The 9,959-nt window shown below is 34.9% G+C and overlaps 1 long non-coding RNA gene across 1 annotated transcript; it reads left to right on the top strand.

Annotated features, from left to right (window-relative positions):
* The first annotated feature begins 5,505 nt into the window (after positions 1-5,505).
* On the top strand, positions 5,506-6,393 carry LOC122063258. Its single transcript, XR_006135284.1, has 3 exons — positions 5,506-5,532; positions 5,913-6,164; positions 6,280-6,393. It is a non-coding gene; the product is annotated as an uncharacterized LOC122063258 (long non-coding RNA).
* The last annotated feature ends 3,566 nt before the right edge of the window (positions 6,394-9,959 follow it).

Raw genomic sequence — 9,959 nt, 5'->3', positions numbered from 1 at the left:
CTCTTCTTCTTCCTCTTCCTCTTCGTCTTCGTATTAGTTTTCTTCTTCTTCTTCTTCTTCGTATTTTTCTTCTTTCTTCCTTCTCTTTTTCTTCTTCATTATTTGTGTCTAGGGTTTCTAACATTTACCCTCTGCCCATGACAACTCGCATCTGAGAAGAACACCTAAAACCGAGTTGATTGAAGGTGAGATTCCCCTCTTATTTGTATTTTTCTTTGTATTCTTGGGCTTCATTTGTGTTTTATTAGGATTATTGAAGTTCGGTTTCTATTTTTCAGGTTGTAACTTCATATCTAGGGTTTACCCTATTTCCAAATCAGACGATCGACTCCAAGGTTTGAAGAACTAGAATCGAAGCTTGATTTAAGGTTAGATTTCAACATTTATGTGATTTTTTTCTTCTTTGGAACCGTGTTCTTACTGTAATGTAAATTCGGTTTCAGTTTTTCTTCTTCTTCTTCTTCTTCTTCTTCTTCTTCTTCTTCTTCTTCTTCTTCTTCTTCTATGGTGAAACAATATATGATTATGTGATATGTTTCTTACTGTAAGTTGAATAACTAAAAACAGAATTGATTTCATTGCATCTAACTTAAAACATCAACAAGAACTTATTTGAAAGCAACTAGGAAGGATGCCAAGGCACAATAAATTTACTGTCACATTACAAAAATTCCTCATGTTTTTCAATGCAATAGCTAAAAATACCCTTTTTTAAAAAAACATCAAAGCCACTGAATTTGGATATAGACACTATAATATAACTCTATTCCCATTTAAAGTTTACAATTGCAGCACAACTCTATTCCTTTTTAAAGTTTACAAAGGCCAAACCATTTTCTCAATCACTAGGTCAGAATTTGAAACTTCAACATGGCTCGATGTTTAATGAGCAAGCCCCAGAGTTTTTTCACTACTTGAACCGCTATTAAGAAACAATCTCAATTTTCACATATTGAGTCTATAAAATCTCTTCTAACCATGACCACGTTGGGCACTTTGGCCTAAATTTCTATTAATGAATCTTTTGTTGGTGTTGTCGATATAAAAAAAAAAACAAGATTTGGTTATCGACTATAAAAGGATCTGCTAAAAATTCCCAAATCAGTGCATGAGACTGTAACGATGAAAAAAAAAATTGATTTTTGGGGAAATGTATAGAGTTTATGGGATATATGAATATAAAGCTATGTGCCTTTACATTCTGGTAATTCAAGAAATTTGAGCCTTGCCATCTCTACTCAGAATTCTGACAATCTTTCCAAATCAACTGGCCAAGCATGCCTTTGGAAAGTCTCATTTAGTATCTCCTTAATCTATCGTTAATAATTCATCAACTCATCTCACTGATGATTAAAAAAATCCTTAAGAAGAATATGGAAATGCTGACCAGAGTATTTTGTTATACAAAACTTTCTTCTATGTTTATCACATCAACCAACACATGTTACTCTTCTTAATTATTATATCAACTTAGAGATGCTACTCTTTAAACGCAAGAAGTAATGACTATCTTATCATTCCCTCTCTCCCAGATGCAGAATTGATTACCATCACCATTAATGTCACTGACTTAAGGCATATTCCAAACTTTTTGATCTAATAAAGCATGAATAGAAACTGCAAATGCTTTGAAAAACAATGCTGGCAAATGGCATCAGGGTTAGATCACCAAGATCTATACCTGCAGAGAAAGATTCTAAAACACGTCTGTAAGAAAGAATCGATATTTCTTCAGCAATTTATTTATTAATTTGTGTCAATGTCAGTCTTAATTATGTAATGCTTAAATGAACAAACAAGAAGTGAATGAAACTTATTTTCCACTCAAATTTTCCGGAAACATATGGTGGGTATCAGGAACCAGATAGAGAGGAGAAAAATTCCTAATTATCATACTTATAGGACTTGCAGATTCCAACTTTAGTAACTTACAAATATAGGTGTAAAATAAAAGTCAATTTTACAGGAAAAGAAAACAATGAAATAGAAGTAACCATTTAGCTAATCACAGACAACTGAAACCAGCTATTACCTCATGATCAAGTGAGAAATTCTGGAACCCCAAACTGGACAGGAGATTAACTCATAATGGAATGTTAAAAGTAGAAAATCAACCCATAAAACTATTTAGGATATCAAAACTGATATGAAAAAAAATCAACACATAAAATTATTTAAGATATCAGAACTGGTTTGAAAAAACAAACTTAGAAATGAGTTCAGTCAATTTCTTATAAGTAATATGAATCCCATAAAATTATCTGCTCCTATTACTATGATTCTATTTGTTTTTTTCTAGTAATATGAATCCCATGAATTTTGGTTTCATGTTCTGTTTTTTTGGTCATGTAGACAGATGAATATCTGACATGGTATGTTATGGAAGCAGAAAAAAAGGTTGAATCTCACAACCTTCCCGTGGGTACTCAGTAACAATTTGTTTTTTCTTTGCCATTGCTTCTTTTTACCCCATTACATGAGCTCTTGATGTCTGTTACGATTTAGGAAGAGTCCCCTATCTTCTGTCATGTGTGAATCTTTTAATTTTTTGTTCTACATCAAACATGAATTGCATTTGAAAACTTTATTTCCAAATTTGTATAGTGATTCCAAGATAGGTGAGTAGAAGACAATATGAGTACCATTTCCAAATTTGTATAGCACCAATTTATTATTTTTTCAATTTGAATGTAGATTTACTTTTACAATGGAGTTTGATGAAGGCTACAGGAGGCGAAGGAAAATCATAATCTTTGCAGCGACTGCTGTTGTTATAGCAGTTGATCAGTATATAAAAAAATATCTGAAGAAAGAGCCATACCGTTGTGAACCCCTACGTGGTATTATTGAAACAGAGAGAATTATCGGTCACACTGATAAAACATGTCGAGAACAAATAAGGTTAAGCAAGAGGGCTTTTTTTAGTTTAAGTTATTTGATTAGGGAGAAGGGTCTACTGAGGGATAGCAGATCTGTGCAAGTGAATGAACAACTAGTTATGTTTCTACATACAGTAGGACACAATGTTAAAAATCGCGTCATTGCACACAAGTTTGGACATTCTGGTGAGACTGTAAGTAGGTACTTTAACATTGTATTGGGAGCAATCATTAAATTGTACCCGATACTATTGAAACCTCCAAGTGTCGCAGTGCATCATCGGATAACAAATAATGAAGGAAGATTTTACCCTTATTTCAAGGACTGCATCGGGCCATAGATGGGTCCCATATCCCTGCGTGGGTGCATTTAAGCGATCATCCGAGGTTCCGTGATAGGAAGGGTGATATTTCCCAAAATATCCTTACTGCTTGTGACTTTGACATGAAATATACTTACATTCTTTCTGGTTGGGAAGGATCAACATCAGATGCTCGAATCTTAGACAATGCATTACATAGAGACGGCGACGGAAAATTGGTGCTGCCACGAGGTAAATATTATCTCGTTGATGCTGGGTATGCTAACCAACAGGGGTTCTTACATCCATATCGAAACGTTCGATATCATCTGAAGGAGTGGAGAAATATTGATCAGTCACCAACTGATAAAAAGGAATTTTTTAACCTGAGACATTCACAATTAAGAAATGTGATTGAACGTTCATTTGGCCTCCTGAAGTCAAGATTCAAGATCCTGAAAAACCAGCCAGAATATCCTTTCAAAACACAAGCCAGAATTGTGTTGGCGTGTGTGTTGTTGCATAACCACATTCTTACACAGAATAATGTTGAAGAAGAAGAACGATGGCTTGATGAAGAGGATGAAGAGGTTGAAGAAGCTAGTACTAGTACCCAATCCACCTCTCACCAAGTAAACGATGATGTTGAAGATGATAGTTCTGATGGCGAGGATCATGCGCTGGAGAATGGTGATTGGGATCTATTTCGAGAACAAATTGCTGACCATATGTGGGCTGATTGGGTTGCAGCCGATTTGTCCAACTCAGATTGAGTATTGAAGAACTAGAATATTTGTTATTGATAATATTGCAATTTGGAATGTAAATTTTGATGTGGACAAATTTAAATTTTTTTTTTTTTTTGCATGGTTTGGGATGACTGTATAAACATACTTGGAAGCAGATTTTATTGTAGTATGTGGACTATTATCTAAATTGCAATATTAGGTATATGGATTCCAGTATTTAGTAATTGTTATTATTGCTTGATTTAAATTTTTTTTGTTGTGGGATGCATGTATGTGGACTATTATATAAATTGCAATATAAGGTTTATGGATTTCCCAATTAGTAATTGTTATTATTACTTGGTTTAAATTTTGGTTTTCTGGGATGCATGTTGCTGGACTATTAACTAAATTGCAGTACAAGGTTTATGGATCTCTCAATTAGTAATTGGGCTTCTTGCTTGGTGTCAAATTTGTGCTATGGGATGCATGTATGTGGACTATTTTATTAAGCAACTATTAGGTTTATGAATTTCCCAAGTAGTAAGTGTTAATGATTGCTTGGTATTAATGAAATATACTCACATTGTATATGGTGTATTTTGTTAGTTTTGATGTGATGGAACCAACAGGAGATTCTAATAGTAGGTCACGGGACATTGCTTCATGGCCTAGCGCCGTTTTTCATTACATGTTGGAGTGTGTATTGAAGCAGTACAAGAGTGGTAAGGGTGGGGATAATGGACTGAAAAATGAGCAGTTCATTGAAATTGCCAACCAACTGAAGGAGAAATTATTTACTAGTTACGACTGTGAACAAGTGAGAAACCACTTCTGGATTTGGAAGCAAAGGCTTAGAGCATTGAGTGACCTACAGAAGCAAAGTGGATTGGGTTGGAATGCATCTGATTTGAGATTTGATGCTCCTCAACACTTCTGGAATGATTATAGGGTATAATGGGATTCTTTAAATTGTTCTTTCTATATAATTGTGTTTTTTTTTCTTACTTACAACATAAGCACATTGACATTGTCCTTTATATTGCTAGAAAAAAGAACAAAAGTATTGGAAGGAACATAGTGTGCTCCCAATTCACCTTGAAGTTGGAGCTTTGTTAAGGAAAGAGATGGCAACTGGGAATGATTCAACAGTCCCCTCTGAAGCTGCCACTGAAGTTATGATGGACGTGACAGGTACTCATGTTGAGGGAATAGGGAACAATGATGGTGTTGACTATGAACCTATTGAAGAAGAAGAAAGTGTTCCTTCCACTCCCATTGGTAGTACCAGCCGTTCGCGAGGAAGACCTCGTGGGTCCGTCAATAATGGCAGAGAAAAGAGGAAGAAGGGTGTAGCTGAAAAGGTGGTAAGTCCATTGAAACAGATTGCTAACTCAATCGAGAAGATGGTAATGAGTGAATCTCAGTCTGAATTTGGGAGAGCCATTATAGATGTTGTTGATGCCATTCCAGACCTCAATTTTCAACAAAAGTTTAAGGCCAAGGAATATTTCATGGCCAAGCAGAATTCTGCCATTATCTTCTTGGGAACAAAAGTAGAAGATAGGCGAAATCTGCTTGAGATGTACTTGCCACAGATTGAGAAGAATTGAGGTGATAAAAGTAAGTGTTTGGATGGATATCCGACAATGGTTTTATTGAGCAAGAAAATGTATCTGTTTGGTTTAAGTAACTTTTGGTTTATGTTAAGTCTGTGACAATGGATTAAATGTAGTATTAAGACAGGTTAAGACAATGGTTCTTCATATGTTTCTATCTGAATGATTTCAAGGTTTAAATATGGACAACATCATTCTTATTTGTCCATTTATATTTTGGTTTATTTGGTATGGTATAAATAGGGAGCGCATAAGAAGCCAATTTATTTGGTTTATGTGCCATTGAAGTCTCCTATTTTGTGTCCATCACACTCAGATGGAGGGTGTACTTAATAGTATTTTCTATGCATATAGACTATTGAAAATGTTTGTGTTAACTTACAGATGACATCGAATATATCCGCTTGTGATATTGCAAAGTGTGATTACTGTGGGAAAGGTTGCTCAGTTTTCACTTCTAAGTCAGGGTCACATGTTGGAAGGAAATTTTTTAAATGTTCAATGAATTGCCACTTCTTCATGTGGGTTGACCATCTTAAGATGTGTGACTGTGGGAACGGTCAGTGTAAGGTCAGAACTGCGAAAACAAGTGCAAATTATGGTCGATATTTTTGGTGCTGTCCACAATCAACTGGGGTATGAATTTCTTAAATTTTTTGTTTAATTTAATTTTGTAAACTTTTTTCAGATGTTTAAGATTTGAATGTTTATTTTATTGTATTCTTATAAAATGATTATATTTGCTTTATAGGTTGAAAACAAAGGTTGTGGAATGTTTGAATGGATATCAAGTTCAAGCCCAAGTTGTGATACTTACCAGACTCCACCTAGGTCCCTATGCTCAGAAACATCTCCTTCCCCTTCATCAGACTATATCAAAGGATACTTGAACGGTGCAATAAAAGAATCTGAGGGTCATATGAGGATGTTGAGAGATGTTCTTGACATAGTCAAGAAGCTTGATTTAAACAAAAATGTATGATGAACTTTTTTGGAATTTTTTAGAAAGAAAAGTCTGAAACCATTGTAATGATATTGAGTTCATTATCTTTTTTTTTTGATAGAAAGACTTAATTAGCATTTACTAGTACCTGGACGGACTCAGTACTATATTCGAGTATTTACGTGCTTCTTCTCTCATTTGGTCCTAAGGACCTATATTACTGGCTTCTTGCTTGGAGACTGTTGTTTATAAACACTTTGAAGCATATCTATCTCCATAAACCAAATCATCCGCTGGTTTGGGCAATTTTCAGATTTGAATTATATGGTACACGATACCTATTTCGATTACATGAACTACAATACAATCATGTCTTGTAATGTTCTTCTTTTTGGCCTCTTCAATTTACAAAAAAAAATAAAAATAAAAATGAAAAAATAAAAAAAATAAATTACTGCACTACAGTATTAGACTTAAAGGTTTAGGGTTACACTTTTTTTTTTTTAACATATTACCATAAAAAAGAAAAGGAAAAAAAATTAAAAATAAAGTACATGTGTGGACCAAATTGTATTTTTAGGTTTTGTTTGTGGGAATTTTTTTTTTTCAACAGAACATGGGTTCAAAGACTCAAAGGTAACCAAACAGTTTTACACTCAGAATCAATGCCCAGAATCAGGGTAACCAAACAGTTTTCACTTAGAATCAAGTGACAGAATCAGGGTAACCAAACAGTTTTCCACTTAGAATCTGGCCAGTAGAATCAGGTAACCAAATAGTTTTTTTAACGAGTTGAAATGATTCCAAAGAAACTCATTCATTTGAGTTAGATCCAGAATCCATATTCCATGGGATCTGATCCGATGGATAATTCGAACCAAACGCCCCCTAAATGAATGACTTGACAGTAAGATTCATTGGATGATTTCAATCTTAGATATCTTCATTGTGATTAGTTGTTTTTTGTTTTTTTGTTTTTTTGTTTTTTTATTTTTTTGTTTTTTTATTTTTTTTTTAATGAAAAATATATTATAACAAAGAGAACAAAACCACATGCCAGAACAATCCAAAGGAGAGGAAGTCCCTAACCCAAAAAAAAATTAGTGGCACATCAAGACAAAGAGGGAGAAATGAGTACACCCATCCAAAAAATAGGAGAACAACCAAGAAAAGGGGAGGGAAAAAACAAGCATAAGAAGTAAATAAGGTGATACATTAAAATCAACGGAGGAGGGGACTAATAGGGAGATCCCAAGCAAGGGCAAGGTGCATATTTCTATTAGAATCAGAGCACACTGTAAATCTGTGAAGAATTTTATTCCTAATCTTAAAGGATACGCATTCACATAATTGATCAATCATGCGAGAAGATGATGTATATCTTCTTTTGTTATTTTCCCATCAAATGTGATGAATCACTGAACTAAAATCAAGCTTACTTAAGATGTCACATGATTTTTTTTCCATTTGAAAGAGCAAAAGATCCATCTCCACTCTCTTTCAAAGGGGAGTATAATTTTCGAGGTAGGTCAACACTTTGTAAGAATTCTAGACCAAGTAGGAAAAAGACCAAGTGAAAAATAAATGTTCCACAAATTCAATAGAGTTCCAGTAAAAGCAGCAGTTAGGGATGAAAATATTTCTCTGAGAGAAAGTCCTCGGTGGGAAAAGAATTAGTCATTGCTCTTAGGGATGTAAATGAATAGTCAAAAATCCAAGTTCGATTCGCTTCCGTATTTGTTTAGAGGTATCTGTGTTCAAAAAATTACTATTCAAAAATTATCCATATTCGTTCGAAAACTAAACAAATTGGAATATGAAAATCTCAATATCTGATCGGATACCGTTTGACTCTCCAATAAGTTATGCATCGTGATTACCAATGTGAGACCTTTTTTACCATACCACCTTTAACTTCTTCATTCATGTTTTCTATTTAAATTTCCTTTCAAGTTTTAAGTTTCCATCACTTCATTGGAATTATAGTCTGTATTTTGACAAGGCTTTTAAATTGCCCCATTACCTATTGTTTTTTCGGTTTCTTTGCTCTTGCTTCCTTCCTTTCTTCAACGATGACCGCTGCATATGTGAGTTCAAAATTTTCTAATGCTTTGTCGACGGCTAAGCATGGGTGATCGAAGACATCAAAGGTTTTTAGACGGTGAGATTATTGAATCAAAGGTCCAGTGTTATGAAATCGTCTCGTAGATGCGTAGATAGGATCAGATGGATTGCTGCTACTGATTCTTATTTTTTTCTATTGATATTGGATGCCTACTCACTTTACTTATTATTGTGTATGTATTTTGGCAGCAAAGATCATTTGGATTTGCAGGTACAAAAGATAAGAGCAATGTCTCAACCCAAAGGGTAAATTTCTTTTCCCCCTCTTCCCATTATTTTTCTAGTACCATAGATGATATAGGTGGGTAGTAAGTAAGTGCATTGATGGAAGAAAAGATGGTTACGAGCACAGAAGAGGACAAAAATGCAGATCACCCTGATCGACCTTGCTATAACAGTGGGTATGGCAACCGGAATGTGTATTTGGATCTTTAAAACTAAATCTTTTTGCCCTTTTGCAGGTAATGACTTTCAAGCAACATGCTAGAAGATTAATAGCTCTCAATGATCAGCTGATCATCTCAAAGTTGGAGATTTTTGGGCCAGAACTGCCTTCCCGATCACCGAGGACAACTCCCCTATAGCCATCGTCCTTCCCATTTAGTTTTCTGAAACCCTATATACATTTGACCCCTCAAAGTGAGGGTACCTAAATTTGGATGGTGGAGATTGACCCCTGGTTCTTGCCCTAGATCTGAGGGCTCTTAATGAGTAAGCTTTTGCTAAACGAACCGGATCGAATAATATCTATAATCCATTTAAAAAATTGAATTCAGATTTCATACCATTTTACTTATCTGGTCGGATAAAAGAACCGAATTCGGTAAGCGGATTAATAAAAGAATTCAAATTCAAATAGTACCCTATCTGATTCGAATTCGATCCATTTACATCCCTAATTGCTCTCCTCAACGGTGAAGCAATGATGGGGGATGGCAGAATTAAACCAAACCATCCTATATCAATAAACAGAGGATCTCTCAAACGCATAAGATCCCAAGCAGAAGTGAAAAGTGAAGCTTTTTTAAGGATCAGCACCCCATAGGACAAGGTCGCCACTACCTCTAGGACGCAGCTGAATAGCTTGAACTTACTCCAAACCTCAATGAGAGAACTTGAAGTCCGAGGCCAGAAAGCTAAAAGTCATCACATAAGATGGAAGAAACCTTAGCTAGCGTATCAAAGTCCGCATCATACCTAATTTTGTCACCAAAGTTTAATAATAGCACATCATCCAGCTGCTGATTATCAAGCCAAAAGAAGGTGTCAAAACCATCACCAATAGAGGAGAGAATATAATCAGAAACAAGATATCAATATTTCAAGATCTTTTTGCAAGCCTAAGAAGAATCCATGGGGATGGG

The sequence above is a fragment of the Macadamia integrifolia genome, unplaced genomic scaffold, assembly GCF_013358625.1.
Source record: "Macadamia integrifolia cultivar HAES 741 unplaced genomic scaffold, SCU_Mint_v3 scaffold1275, whole genome shotgun sequence".
NCBI lineage: Eukaryota > Viridiplantae > Streptophyta > Magnoliopsida > Proteales > Proteaceae > Macadamia > Macadamia integrifolia.
The sequence above is the reverse complement of the archived record's forward strand: the minus strand, read 5'-3'. Positions and strand labels throughout refer to the sequence as shown.